The sequence below is a fragment of the Callorhinus ursinus genome, unplaced genomic scaffold (assembly GCF_003265705.2).
Source record: "Callorhinus ursinus isolate GAN/ISIS: 27379988/994484 unplaced genomic scaffold, GSC_fseal_2.0 scaffold54, whole genome shotgun sequence".
Classification (NCBI taxonomy): Eukaryota; Metazoa; Chordata; class Mammalia; order Carnivora; family Otariidae; genus Callorhinus; species Callorhinus ursinus.
In genome coordinates this window covers 8,634,434-8,650,462 of record NW_027397116.1, presented here as the reverse complement: position 1 = coordinate 8,650,462, position 16,029 = coordinate 8,634,434, and the positions used below count along the sequence as shown (strand labels likewise).

The 16,029-nt window shown below is 39.0% G+C and overlaps 1 long non-coding RNA gene across 3 annotated transcripts in view; it reads right to left on the bottom strand.

Annotated features, from left to right (window-relative positions):
- The window catches only part of LOC141371049 (uncharacterized), a 35,534-nt gene extending 20,039 nt beyond the window's left edge, over positions 1–15,495 (bottom strand). For 2 of the 3 annotated variants that reach the window (XR_012375663.1, XR_012375662.1), the window contains exons 1-2: positions 15,377–15,489; positions 3,798–4,025 (exon numbers count right to left, since the gene is read on the bottom strand). This is a non-coding gene — a long non-coding RNA (uncharacterized lncRNA). Of the gene's footprint in view, positions 1–3,797; positions 4,026–15,376 lie in introns of all 3 variants that reach the window. The other variant, XR_012375664.1, reaches the window with a different exon arrangement.
- Positions 15,496–16,029: the final 534 nt, after the last annotated feature.

The following is a 16,029-nucleotide window of genomic DNA, read 5'->3' as shown; positions in this document are numbered from 1 at the left end:
TAAATCCCTTACATTTGGAAGGCATAAACAGTTAATTTTATATTAAAAATATTTCCTGAAATCACCGTAAAAACGATTTGTATTCATTATTATTGCCACCAGAATGTAAGCGTGGAAGATCTTCACTATTTACTTGCTTGCCTTGGGCGCTAGCTTCTTGTGACAATTATACGTGACCATCAATGGTGGAAAAATATAACCTAAAACATAAAAATAATTACCTTATATTTCTCAGGTGATAAGTTGGGGACAGAGAGTTGGGGTTACTTAATGAATTTGGCACCCTGAGTGCCTCTCGTTAGGCTTCTTGATGAATGGGAAGACCCACGTTATAAAATGTTCACCCCCAGACACATCTGCAAAGTGAAACATCAGCTGTGTTCGTGCTTGTTTGGGGCCAAGGGAGAGTTTTTACCTCCTTCATTATTCACAGCTGATTACATGACTGTGGATTTCAAAAATCAAACACTTCCTTTTTCACATTCTCACACATAAATTGAAGTCAACATTATGTTTAAGTTCACTTCTTGTTTGGAAACAAGGCACACAAAATAAGGGTACTGGGTGACATTTTTATGCTCAGCCTTTTGGAAAGCTAAATAATTGTCTTTCTTCTCCAGAGTATATCTATTTTCGAAAGATATTCCCTGCTTCACCAATAGGAATAATCACAGGGGACTTTTCCCCCCTAAGGTGTTATTTTGATTTCAGGCATTAAGCTCTAATTGAGCAGCCGAAAGAGATTCTGCTGTAAATGTTAACGATGGAGCAGGTTTTCTAATGAACGCCAGCTGATGGGGGCCGGGAAGAAGGAGAAGGGAAAGCAAGCTGTACGAGGGGATGGGCTGTGCCATGGGGTGAACAGTGACCCCTCAAATTCATGTCCACCTGGAAATGCAGAATATGACCTTATTTGGAAATAGTCTTTTTCGATGTAGTTAATTAACGATCCGTGGTTTCATGTGGGTCTTACATCCAATAATTGATGCCTTCCAAAGAGAGGAGACCCAAGAACACAGCCACGTGGCGGCAGAGGCAGAGATTGGAATTATGCAGCCCCAAGCCAAGGAATGCCTGGAGTCTCCAGAACGTGGGAGAGCAAGGAAGGGCTCTTCCCTAGAGCCGTCATTAGGAAACTGAACCTGCTGCCACCTGGATTTCAGACTTCAGGCTCCAGAACTGTGAGTGAATAAATTTCTATTGTTGTATGCCACCAAGTTCCTTGTAATTTATTATGGCACCCACAAGAAACTAATACAGGTTGTATATGTTTGTGTGTTCAGCAGTTATTTACTGCATACCTACTGTTTGCCATGCGCCGTGCTAGGTAGGCATGGGGTACACAGTGCTGAGAGAGGCATTAAATAAATGTTGTACTTATACTACCGTGACAGCATACAGGAAGTGTAGTTTGAGAGTTTGGGGAGACTTTTGCCCCAAATAAAGCAAACAATGGGTAGGATTGCTTAAGTAAATAAAGAAGATGACGGAGACCATTACACTAGAGGAAAGCTAAAAACTCTAAGGAAATTGCCAACACTGAGATAATGTAGGAGCTTGGCAGGAGAGTGTGTCTGGATCATAATGAGTGGGAGATCAGTGGCACAAGATGAGGCAGGAAATGCAGCCAGGGATGACATCATACGGGTCCTTTAGGTTATGTTAAATGTCAGAGACAGTATTCTAAGGGCAATCACAAGTCTTCTGAAGAGTTTTTGGAAGAGTGTAATGTAATTAGAGTTATTTTTAAGAGATCATCTTGGTTTCTTTGTAGAGAAGGAATTGGCAAAAGATAAGACTGGATGCAGGTCACCAGGTAGGAGGCCACTGCAGTGGTCCAGGAAGGAATTGATGATGCCCTGGACTCAGGTCATGGTAGCGGAGATTGAAAGATGTGGACAGATTTAAGATATATTTGGAGGGGAAAGGTCATAGGACTTGATGTATAGAAGAGGGAATGAAATGGACAGATGTCAAGAATATGCTATGTGCTAGGTGGAAAAACTAGAAAAGGAGTATGTTTTGTGGAGGCAATGAATTTACTTTTGCATTTATTCTCAGCAGTATCTTTGAGACATCAAAGTAGAGATGTAGGGCACCTGGGTGGCTCAGTTGTTGGGCCTCTGCCTTTGGCTCGGATCATGGTCCTGGGGTCCTGGGATCAAGCCCCGCGTTGGGCTCCCTGCTCAGTGGGAAGCCTGCTTCTCCCTCTCCCACTCCCCCTGCTTGTGTTCCCCCTCTCTCTCTGTCGAATAAATAAATAAAATCTTAAAAAAAAAAACAATGAAGTAGAGATGTAACATTGGTCATTGAGTCTACAGGTATAAAGTTGAGATGTTCTCTCTGGCCCAAAGATACAAATTCTAAGTCATTAGAATTAGATTGTATATGAAACAATGGGAATAAAAGTTATGATCTAGGGAGAGAATGGAGAGAGAGAAGAAATAAGGAGATAGGCTTAAAAGAAACTGGTAGGAAAGACCGCAGGAAAAGTGGGTGAGGATCATATATGGAAGCCTAGGGAAAGAAGTGGTTTGAGGAGAAAAGGCCAATTAGGTCAAAAGTTGATGGGTGTCTTAGTAAGATGAGAATGAAAAATATCTCTCAGGATGCCTGGGTGGCTCAGTCAGTTAAGTGCCCTACTCTTGATTTCGGCTCAGGTCATGATCTCAGGGATATGAGATCGAGTCCCACACTGGGCTCATACTGAGCACGGAGCCTGCTTCAGAGTCTCTCTCGCCCTCTCCCTCTGCCCCTCCCTCCCAGCTCACACTCTCTCTCTTAAAAAAGAAAAAGAAGAAGAAGAAGAAGACAAAGAAGAAGAAGAAGAAGAAGAAAAAAAAAAAGAAGAAGAAGAAAGAAAGAAAGAGAGAAAGAAAAGAAAAGAAAAAGAAAAATATCTTTTGACTTTAGCAATATGGAGTCCACTGGTGGCCTTAACCAAAACCAGAGAAGTGGACCATGGTGGGTGGAGGTGGCAGGGGGGAGTCCTATAGACCTCAGGAATGAGGAATGCCAGCTGAGTAGATGATATCAAGTCAGAAGGCTCCCCTCATCCTCACTCTGATGTCTTGGTGTTTCAAAAGGTTCCTGAAGTATTCCCATATTGCCTGAGACTGGGTCTCCATGCCCTAGTGGAATGGAAGCTTGAAATCGAGGTGAAGTTCAATTGTAAAAAAAAGTTGCCTGTCTTCACAATGTCTGGGCGCTGAGATTCATCTTGCTACAATGAAATTACAAACATTTTAGCAGTTTTGTGAATTTCCGCTCTCCAGTGAATATTTGAATACATATTTTCAAACTACTTGAGGTAGCTGACAGTGCAGGGAATAACCAGGAAGGTGTTTCTCCCAAACAGTTTTGGTATTTAAGATGATACATTCTTAATAGAATCTCTCTCTCTCTTTTTTTTTTACAGGTATGCTTAATCACATCGTTTACAAATATTCGCCAAAATCACTCTAACAAAATTATTTTTAAAGACCTGTCACATTATGCAACATTATATGTTAAAGAAATATAGCTGTGAAAAAAAAGAAATATAGCTGTGGATTTATATTCTATTATTTATTGAGAGTAGTTAGGAGTACCCTCCTTTCCCTAAGCCTCACGTTTCCAAGTGGAGGGACTTTAATATGGTAGGAAATCCATTTGAGTCCCTCTGGTGTCTCTCTGCCACCTCCCTCACACCACCAAGGTGTCAGATTGGTGAGTTTGGCAGGAGAAAGAGCTCCATAGCCTAACTCGTTCTACTACCCGTTTTCTTTCATCTCTGCTCTTCACGCCACTGTTTTTACCTCAGGAGGCTCTGTCCCTGGGAAGCAGGCCTGCAGTCCTTTGCTGTTCCAAGGGCTGGGTGAGGCTGCCAGGAAGCCCACTGTGACTGCACCACGGAACCCCATTCTCCAGAGCTTCTGCCTCACTCCACGTCTACCTCTCCACTGGCCTTGAATGCATGGGTGATGAGGGACGCTATCGGGGATCACCTCAATTTCCAACAAGCATGTCCTCACTATTTAATGTTTCTGGGGAGAAACAGCACACAAAATAGTTACTGATCATTCACTTCACTATCCTGCACCTGTACAGACAGATCAACAAATAAAAAGATGGGCTCTTTACATATTTTGTTTATATAAGTTTATATATTTTGCTGGTTTATATGTTTTGACAGTTTTGTGGACACCTAATCAAATGTTAGCACCTCATGAAATGAAACAGATATAGGTGCATTATGTGTTTTGATCAAATGCAGACAAGCCCTAGGATGTATTATGTAATTTAATTTACAGTAAGCAAGCAGTTTTTCCTTTTAGGCACCTAGTTGCCTGACTCTATAAAATGCATGTGTTAGTAATTAAATTACATAATTACATAATTAAATTAAATTATGTCATATATGTAAAAGCGTTTTATATATTTCAAAATATTATGCACATATAAAAGGTAAGCTATTATTTTGGTTATAATTATTCCAAACTTAACACCCTTTTTCTATTCCCACCTGAGCGTTTAATACATCAGGCATGGACTGGTTATATAGGATATGAGAACAGCCACCTCCTTTTCCAATTCTAGAATAATTATTATCAAGTAAATTTTGTCAAGTAGAAGTTAACATATTATTCTTGCATTCCAACCAGCAGTCTTTAACCGACAGGAAAATCAATGCCATTTCCTCAACAGCAAATTATATTCCACTTCTGTACATTATAGCACTTTTCTTGGAGTTGATAAATAAGGGAAAAATACTGATGGTCATTTAACTTAGTAGGATTTACTTAAATGAACTGCCAGAAAGAACTTAACTCTTAAAATAATTGATTTTTCTCTACATCAGATGAAAAATGTACAATAGAGTAAATGAAAGTCTTTAAATAAAAGTAATTTTCTGTTCATTAAAGGAAACATAAAATACACTATAAGATTGAATTATCCAAATCTTTGAAAAAAAATTGCTTGCAGGTTATTAACCTATTTTTAAAGCATGAAGCTTTAAAAAGCCTTCAGAGCATTTCCCAACCCCATCTGCCTCGAGAGGAAGAAATTTTAAAACAAGTCATTATTAATACTCCGGTGTTTTTGCTACCTTGGATGCAGTGAAATAGCTGAAGGTGTGTAAGTGATTTGAAAATGACAACCCTCATCACAGGCAATGGCATCAGGGAGACCCAGGGAAAAAAAAATCCATACTGACCTCACTACTGTTTAACTCCTATCGACAGTTGTCACTCAAACTGCGGTATCACATAAAAGCTTTCCGATCTGTGGCTTACGTTTCCATAGTAGGGCAAAATCCTATTACCTTCTGACCCACCTCTCAGACACCCATTCTCTCCTCTTCAGATTTGCAAACCACTGACAGGTTCTCCGGCAAAATGTTTTTTGCTCGGTTGGTTCTTGTTATTATTCCATCCTCAAACCTTCTTCTGAGAAATAATCAATTGTATAGGATGATATGCACGTTGATTATGTTTTTCCCAAAGTTAAATAATGTAGCACCCAGCTCCGTTTCATTGCCATCCCCTACCTTCACTGGTTTAACTTAAATTTCCATAGTTGAAACTTCACTGGTATCCAAATTGTGGGTTTTTGAATTTAATTTTAATATATTTTGAACACTTAGCTTGTCTAAGTATTCTTAAAATTTAGGAATAGACGAGATTAGTTGTGGGTTCCACAAACATGGCTTATCATTTAGAAAATGTGTGGAATTTATAGACAGGGGTCTACAGTTCTCTATTCTGAAGAAATTGGTTAAAACGTTTTTTTTTATTTAAAGATTTTTATTTATTTATTTATTTATTTGAGAGAGTGAGAATGAAGTTGGAGAGAGAGAGCACATGAAAGGGGGGAGGGTCAGAGGGAGAAGCAGACTCCCTCCTGAGCAGGGAGCCCGATGCGGGACTCGATCCCGGGACTCCAGGATCATGACCTGAGCCGAAGGCAGTCGCTTAACCAACTGAGCCACCAAAAGTTAAAAAGGAAAAAAATTCAGCTTAATTTTGCTCATTTATATGATGTGAGATGATGTGCCTTTCCTTAATATTTCACCAAACTTTAGGTCTGTATTTGTAGACACAGTCTAGGATGGGAGGAATAGCAATAGTGTCTTCTAAGAGTTCATCTGAGGTCAGTCCAGTGAGAGAGGTAGAGAGAGTGATAACCTGAGCCAAAGGCAGACAAGCGCCTAACCGACTGAGCCACCCAGGCGCCCCTAGAGAGAGTGATATTGATAGGTGTTTTATAACAGAGGAAACTAATAAGGTCATAGTTTCGTCATTGTGCAATCTGCCAAAGGACAGTGGTTCCTCACCCCATTTGGTCACATGATTTGGCACATGGAGAAGGGACTATTATGACATTTTCAAGTCATGTAATTCTCCAAAATCATTAATTCGTTCAAAAATATTTATTTAAAATCTATTAGGTGCTTGAATCATTCCTTTTATCTACTTGTCCTTTTCTGTTCCTTTCGTCAACTTTACTCCTACTCATCCTTGACTATTTAGGGCAGATATTAGTGCCCCCACCCTTCTTTTACCCCGTTTTCCTGGTGGAATGAATCCTATTATCCCGGAATTTCTTCTTTTAAATAACATTTTTATTTAGATATAATTCATGTATCACAAAGTTCATTCTTTTAAAGAGTACAATTCAATAGTATTTCAGATATTCACTGGGTCATGCATTGATCCCCACTATCTAATTCCAGGGCATTTTTATCACCCCAAAACAAACCCCATACCATTATCACTCACTTCTCACTCCCTCCTCCCCCCCAGCTCTTGGCAACCACAAATTTACTTCCTGTCTCTGTGGATTGGCCTATTTTGTATACTTCATATAATAAAGTCACAATGTATGGCATTTTGTGCCTGGTTTCTTTCACTTAAAATTTTTAAGAGTCACCCATGTTATAGCGTGGCATTCCTTTTTATTGCCAAATAATATTCCATTGTATGGATATACCATATTTTGTTTATTGATTCATCAGTCAATGGTAATTCAGTGTGGTTCCCACTTTTTGGCTATTATGAATAACGCTGCCATACACAATGAAGTACCAATTTTGTGGGGCCATCTGTTTTCAGTTCTCTTGGGTAGACACCTGGGAGTGGAGTTGCTGGGTCATATGGTCACTCTACATTTGACATTTCAAGGAACTGACAACCTGTTGTCCAAAGTAGCTGCACCACTTTACCATCCCACCAGCGACACATGAATTTCTCTACATCCTTGGCAACACTTGTAATTGTTCATCTTTTTTATTATAGTCATCTTAGTGAGTATAAAGGGCTACCTCATTGTAGTTTTGGTTTGACTGCACTGACTACCAATTAGTCATGTTCCTCAGCATGACTAATGACATTGAGCAGTTTCTTACCTATATAAGGAGATTCTTAATTGTGGGATCCAAATATTATTTATTTTACTATTTCTAGGAACAAATATAAACTGGCACATAGTAGGAACACAATAATGTTTACAAAAGGAATGAATACATATTTAATTTTTAACAGTACTCTGCTTTGAATTACTCATAAAAAAGATCCTAAGTACATAATGTCTATTATAAATATTCTTCTCAAAAATATCTCATTGATATCATTGATATTGTTCTATCGCAAACACATTGATATCATTCTACTGATTGATCGATAAATATAGGTATAAACACACACGCATACACACACACACACACACACAAATATGGATTCTTTAAACCCATTTTTAATAACCAGTTTAAAATATGTGTTTTTTAAATGATGGCTTACTTATATTTTTCTTCTTAAAAATCAATTTTAGACAAGCAGTATGTCAGGGCTCTTCATGGGAACAAAGTTTAACTAAGATTGGGTTGTAGCTGTGTGTCAGCCAAGTTGATTACAGGGCCAGAAAACTAAGGCTTGGTGTTTGTGGAAGGCAGAGGCAGATATGGATCTTGCATGAGAGCCTGTCCCCTGAAATTAGAGATGGAAGAGAGATATGGATTTCTTTTTTCAGGATATGTTCCTTCCTGGATGTCAGGTGCCATTTGTCACACCACAGATTTTTGCTGTCTATCAGGATCTAGGTAAAATGGTATTTCAGAGCTTAAGGAGTTTCTCTCCATATGGCATTTTCTCCAAAGGAGCAGTCTCAGTTCCTCTGAGAAGTTTAGAAAGTTTGAGAAAAGCCGAACTGTGGATGTGCCGCAGTATTCACCGGGTTAGATCTGTATCTCAGCTATTGCCTAACTTAAGAATTTACATTAATTTAATTATTTTTCAGAATGATTTCAATAAATCTTGTGTCCATGATCTAAGCCTAACCCCAATAGCTGTAAAAAAATTTTTTTTCGAAGGTGGCAAATCCAGTACCAGTGAGTAACTCAAAAACCAGGAGAATGCATTCATTAAGAGTTGTTTGTGAGAATATAGTTTGACAAAATATTTCAAAAACCTAAAAAAATGGACATACCTAGTGATGCAGGAAGCTTATTTTTAGGATTGTAGCTTCAGGAAATAATTAGACAATTGTGCAATGATTTATGAACATAGATGTTCATGATAGCATTGTTTAAGATAGAGAAAAACTATAAACGATAATCTAACAATAGGGGGTTGACTTACTAAATTATAGTACATACACATATCCATCTTGTAGAAGACTATTTAATGATGTAGAAATTTTCAAGATATATGAAGTTAAAGAACAGATTATAAAACATATACATGTTGCAATCAATCCTTTTTAAAAATATGTATGTATATGTATATATATTTACATAAAGGAAAATATTGAACACTGAGCAGTGACATAATAGCAGTTTATATATTCTATTTTTTTAAAGATTTTATTTATTTATTTGACAGAGAGAGAGAGAGAGAGAGAGAGAGATAAAGAGCACAAGCAGGGGGAGCAGCAGAGGGAGAGGGAGAAGCAGGCTCCCTGCTGAGCAAGGAGCCTGATGCGGGACTCGATCCCCAGACCCTGGGATCATGACCTGAGCCGAAGACAGATGCTTAACCTCCTGAGCCACCCACGTGTCCCACAGCTTATATATTTGTGCTTTTTCTGGTCCACTTTTATAATTAAGAATTTATTATTAGGGGCACCTTGGTGGCTCAGTTGGTTGAGCATCTGTCTTTGGCTCAGGTCATGATTCCAGGGTCTGGGGATCGAGTCCCGCATCAGGCTCCCTGCTCATTGGGGAGCCTGTTTCTCCCTCTCTCACTCCCTCTGCTTGTGCACTCTCTCTCTCTCTCTCTGTGTGTCATATAAATAAGTAAAAAATCTTAAAAAAAAGAATTTATTATTAAGTGGCACATTACTTAAAAAAAGAAAAAAGCAGAATTCCTGGTGAGATACTGTATACATAAGATGCCCAGATCTTAGGAGACAATATTTTAAATAGGACTGATTTCATGGAAGTTTGATATACATGATATGAGAGATGTACTAATACACACACACATACACACATGCAAACAAAAATATACAGTAAATTACTTTTTGAGACCACTTTCAGCTTTGGCTTTCTGTCTTAATTATTAAACTGAAGAGGCCAGGGGCGCCTGGGTGGCTCAGTTGGTTAAGCGACTGCCTTCGGCTCAGGTCATGATCCTGGAGTCCCGGGATTGAGTCCCGCATTGGGCTCCCTGCTCAGCAAGGAGCCTGCTTCTCCCTCTAACCCTCCCCCCTCTCACGTACTCTCTCTCTCTCTCTCATTCTCACTCTCTCAAATAAATAAATAAATCTAAACAAAAAAACAAAAACAAACAAAAAACTGAAGAGGCTAATAAGAAATTTTGGAGGGCATTTCTATTCCACAGTCTCATATGTCCCTGACTTCTCTCAGTCCCAGACCCACTCTTGCCCCTGAGAAGTATCATAAGGCTAGGTCTGTCCCTCTGGGCTTCTCTCTCCCTTTGTAAAGGGCCCTGTCCACAGGACTCATTCTCAGCTCCTCTCTTTAGTGATCTCCCTGGGGCAGTCTCTTGGACGCTTATTCCTCTCCGGTGGTGTCTGTGTAGACAAGATGGTCTACAAACCATGGTGTTGCAGAGCCAGAATTATATTCATATCCTCAAATCCAGCTTCACTCGGTAATAAATATGATCTTTAAAATCTATGTCTATGTACACAAGTAACTGTTTTCTTATATGCTGCCAATGAACAACTTGAATTTGAAATAAAACACTACCTTTTGTATTAGTACCAAAAACAAAAAGAAATACTTAGGTATAAATCTAATAAAATATGTACAAAATCTATATGAAGGAAACTGTGAAATTCTGATCAAAAGAAATCAAAGGAGATCTGAATAAGGGTAGAGATATTCCATGTATGTGGACAAGAAGACTCGACATTGTCAAAATGTCAGTTCTTCCCAACTTGATCTATAGATTCACTGCAATCCCAATCAAAATCATAGCAAGTTATTTTGTGGATATTGATAAACTGATTTTGAAGTTTATATGGAAAGGCAAAGGACCCAGAATAGCCAATGCAATATTGAAGGAGAAGAACAAAGTCAGAGAACTGACAGTACCTGACTTATAAGACTTACTATAAAGCTACAGTAATCAAGACAATGTGGTATTGGAGAAAGAATAGACAAATAGATCAATGGAATAGAATAGAGAGCCCAGAAATAGACTACATAAATATAGTCAACTGATCTTTGACAAAGGAGCAAAGGGAATACAATGGAACAATGATAGTCTTTTCAACAAATGGTGCTGAAACATGTGAATATTCACCTGCAAAAATGAATCTAGATCCAGACCTTACATCTTTCACAAAAATTAACTCAAAATGGATTAAATGTAAAATGCAAAAGTATAAAACTCCTAGAAGATAACATAGGAGAAAATTAAGATGACCTTGGGCTTGGCAATGACATTTTAAATACAACAAGAGCATGATTCATGAAAGAAAAAAAAAAGATAAATTGGACTTCATTAAAATTAGAAATTAGAAAAATTTAAATTAAAATTAGAAACTTGTACCCTGCAAAAGACACCGTGAAGAAAATCAGAAGACAAGGGGCACCTGGGTGGCTCAGTCATTAAGTGTCTGCCTTCGCTCAGGTCATGAGCCCAGAGTCCTGGGATTGAGCCCCACGTTGGGCTTCCTGCGCAGGGAGGCTGCTTCTCCCTCTCCCACTCCCCCTGCTTGTGTTCCCTCTCTCGCTGTCTCTCTCTCTGTCAAATAAATAAATAAATAAATAAAAAGAAAATCAGAAGACAAGCCACAGACTGGGAGAAAAGATTTGTAAAACACATATATGCTAAATGATTAGTATACAAAATCACAGAGCATGCTTAAAACTCCAACAATAAAAAAAAAACAATCCAATGAGAATCTACTTGTCTGTCTCCTGTTTCTATATGACAATTGGTTATTAACTTGGAAAAGTAAAAAGCATGTGCTGTTTATACTACTCCCCCTACAAACAAAGAACCTTGATGGGATAATTTTATGAAGATGTTTGGAGAATGTAGAGTTCTCAGGGAATTCATGAGTAACATTTAGTGAGCTGAACCTACCTGAGATGCTTATTGGAGAGAGATGGGACAGATGGGCAGGAGCATAGTAATTTGTTCCTATGGAGTACACTGAAGAAGTAGAGACAGAATCTCAAGTGAGAAAATAAAATAAAAGGGGTTGACATGAATTTTTTGGATTAAAAGAGGAGACAAGACAGGCCAAAGTTTACAAACTCAAGCTCAAGAGGCAATGTGCCCTCTGTGAATCTTGGCTCTGTCCCTTATTAAAGTATCTGAGTGTGGACAAGTCATTCAACCTCTGGGGGCTTCCCTTTCTTAATCCATACAATGGGAAAGATAATGTTAGTAAGTACTTAATAAACATTAGTTGTTAAAGCAAAGAGAATATCTAGGAAAGTAGATTGTTCTCTTATGCTTTCTAGCTTATTGTTCAAACTCCAGACTAGATCTCTCTGACTAATTCTTGAGATTAGGGCAGTTTATCCTAAATGTTCAAGAGGAGGCAAAAATGCAATATCCAATTCAACCAGATCAAAGCCGAATACTAAGTGAATAAAAAGAAAGACATTATAGAGATACTTTTGAATCACAGGCTGAATATTTGGAGATGAAACATCCTTTCCATTTAAGATCATCTGCAGACACATAAGATGCTTCTGGAAAAACAATAATAATGACATCCCTATAAAGAGAACAAAACACTTACCTTGGACCACCAGGGACGCTCTGATCTTTTATTAAATTCACCAAACTTTACATGTAGTTTCCCCGAGGCAGGGAGAAATTGCTGTAACACTGTGCTATAATGTGGTTTTGTGTAGAGCTCAGGGATGTGGCCAGGGTGAACTTTCCCATCCACCAGAAATGACTGCCCCACTGAAAGTTACTCAAACATAGTTGTAGCTCAATGAATACAATTGTTATTTTTGTATTACGCTAATTAATATTTTTGAAGAGATTCAGTGTTTGTTCTTTAGGTCACACAATAAGGAAAGGATGAAGTCAGTATTGGAATGAGGTCTGTCTGACATCCAAACATAGATGCTTTGAACTGGATAAACTATAGAGCAAATTCAAATTCGTATTTCTTCTTGTAGGGTTGGAGCCAAAAACACTAGTTAGGTGAATGACTAATTTGGAATATAGGAATCAGCCCTGGAAAATATTTTTAAAAAATAAACCAGGGGTATGTCTTCGGAGTTGCTGTTTCTCAAAGTAAGCCAACCAAACATTTCCAAGTGAGATCTGCAGACTGTAGTTTTGAATAAATAAGAATTATTTTAATTAGCACACTAACAGTTGCTATGTAGAGAGGTCCTGTGAAAATATTAAAAAATAATCTGTTCCCATTGATAAGTAAATCAATTCCATGATATTGAGTTTATAATACTTGCTTGCTGAGGAAACTTTGCTTATAAGACAGGGCAAAGTTAAACGTCTGGCCTTTCTAAGTTTTTAATTTAATTAAAGCCTATATTTTAAGGCACTTCAAAAGAAACATAAATACAGGACATGAGTCGAATAATTCCAAAAGTTCCTGTGAAAAATTTCTGATCCCTGGTGGATAAAATATAAATAACCTCATTGTCTACTGCCCACTCCTTCTGCCCAAGCATTGGAACTTCAGCTGGGCACAGAATGCTTTAATTTGGAGATGAAGAAGTTTTTTTTTTTTTTTTCCTAAGTAGAAAGCGCACCACTGAGAATATGAATCACTAAGGGTGACATTAAATCTTGCAAAGAGATAATATATGTCTCTGTGGTGGCTCAAGAGACTAACAATAAATGTTAAATATTAATAAGATTGTGGAAATCCTCATGGATACTGTGATAAAGTAGCACCAGAAAAGGGGAAAAGACAGAGGAAAAATAAGCAGGGATCTATGTAGTGGTCTTCACTGCAGTGCAGTGTATGTTTTATATTTGGGGGAAGAGTAAACAAAGAGAAATGAAATGTTTTTTCAACTAGGGAAAAGACAGGTTTGGAAATGTATAAAATTAGAAAATAGGTAATATTCTTCAGGGGCAAATAGGCAGCCAACCTTCCTCTTGTGCTCTGAGACATAGAGGAAAATTAGCAATATTTTGGGGAAGAATCCACTTACAGAACCTTGAGAGTGAATCCATTTGCTTTTGAGTTCATGGTTTTCTTAGCTTTTGCACTTGCTTTGGTCTCTAGAGATGACAGAAACAATAATGCTGACATAAGACGGTAGTGTCAACCCATCACTCAGAGAGCAATGGCTAGGCCAAGCAGAGCTTTACCTCATGGCTCCTCTTCAAAGCCTAAGGCCTTCCAAGTCTCTGAGTATATCTGCAGACCAATTATGAGGGAGAGACTTTCTGTCGATAACACTGGCTCATCCTGCACTTAATTCTGAAAGAAGCCCTACTTTTAGACTCCCTTTCTTCTATCCTGACTACACGGAGCCTGATGGATGGGGCCACTTGGACCAGTGGCCTCTGATGGAGGAGCAAATGTGTTCTCTCACACAGAAAAAGGGGATGGAGAGCAATAAAATAAAAACAAGAAAAGGCAGGAAATCACTAGGCTTACAGTTTTGGAGGGCTCAGGCCCATGTCTAGGTTGAATTGCTATGTTAAAATAATAATCATCAGGGTGCCTGGGTGGCTCAGTTGGTCAAGCGACTGCCTTCGGCTCAGGTCATGATCCTGGAGTCCCGGGATCGAGTCCCACATCGGGCTCCCTGCTCAGCCGGGAGTCTGCTTCTCCCTCTGACGCTCTTCCCTCTCATGCTCTCTATCTCTCATTCTCTCTCTCTCAAATAAATAAATTAAAAAAAAATCTTAAAAAAAATAAAATAAAATCATCATCATCATCTAGATATTCTGGAAATGGTGAGCAGAATAACAAAGGAAAAAACATCAAAGGGAAACAGCCAGACTTAGTTGAAGGTGGAGTGTGTGGCGGCCCATGGGGGATATTTTGAGAGTCTCAGAGAAGCATATTCCCTGTCCCTCCAGATGCAGAAGGAGCCGTGGGCGGGGGGTGGTGATACCAAGGATCACAGAAGTGTGTCTGTGTGTGCTCAAGAGGACGGAAGGGTGAGAGCCACAGAACAGTAGAGGACAGGGAAATGGAGTTGGTGTGTGAGCCTACACATCGCTGAACTCACGATATTACCTGAGCCTAACTCTGAATGATGAAAATGGAAAGATTCTAATTGAGTGCTCATTTGGACTTGTTCCATCTTGGACAAGGAAGAAAGAGAGATAAATTAATAATTATTTACAATCTATGGAATATTATTTTGAGAATAAGTAATATTCTGGGTTTTTTTCTCTTTCTTTTATTCTTACATATTTAATTGAAGAGAGGAGGCTCAATTAAGCCAAAGGAAGACATACTTGACACAAGCTTGATCAAATTCTGTCAGAGATTCACTGTGATATCTGTCTCCTTGAGGAATTTTTTTAAAAAGGTAGTCAGATTTTCATTTTGATTTATTTGATATCAGAGATTGAACCAAATGACTCCCAAGACTGTTCCAAAATCCACATTTTATATTTTTAAGAAAGAAGATGTCCTTTTAAAAGTATTTCAGGGGTTGAAAAAGAGTTTCGGGGCACCTGGGTGGCTCAGTCAGTTAAGCTCTGTCTTTGGCTCCCGTCAAGATCTCAGGGTCCTGGGATTGAGCCCTGCGTCGGACTCCCTGGTCAGTGGTGAGTCTACTTCTCCCTCTCCCTCTGTGATCTCTCTGGCTCTCACTCTTTCTCTAATTAAAAAAAGTTTTTTTCTTGTGTGAAGGCCCAGCCCTCAGCAGGAAACTGGGGAGGATGGTTGGATTCCCTGGTCTTCCTCAAGTTTAGGAACATAGCACAGACTGATGAACGGAAAGCAGAAAAGAAGTACTCACTGCTCATTGTGCACAGCAAGCAGCAGACCTGGAGAGCTCCAAGCTCAGATGTCTCTGAATGTCATCCAATTTCTTTGTCCTCCAAAAACTTGAATTTACTTGATTGTACATTTTATCTGGGATTAAGGAGCAAAGGCAATTATAATGGCAACGTGAACGCAAGGTGCACCCTTCAGTTTTGCAGAAAGAGAACCTGAGCTTCCTATACATACACAATTTCTTCATGAAGCCAGATCTGGGGACAAAATGACAAGATCTTTACCTCCTCATTGTCTGTAAGGTGTAGTATTTTCATAACTCGTAATCCCCCTTTATGTGGGGGAGTCAACAGGGGTCATAATTGATCATGGTTCACAGGAAGCAGGAAGAGTGATCTCAGGGTTAGAGCAGAGCTCAGTATGTGAAAATGTGCTTGGCTGCAAGTAATGAAACCCTGAAACCTGAGTTGATAGTAGCATATTTTTCTGATATAAAAAGTATGTGAGGGGCACCTGGGTGTCTCAGTTGGTTAAACGTCCAACTCTTGATTTTGGCTCAGGTCATGATCTCAGGGTTGTGAGATCAAATCCCCTGTTGGGCTTTGCTCTCAGCCTGGAGTCTGATTGAGATTCTCTCTTCCTCTCCCTCTGCCCCTCCCCCCATGCACTCATGCT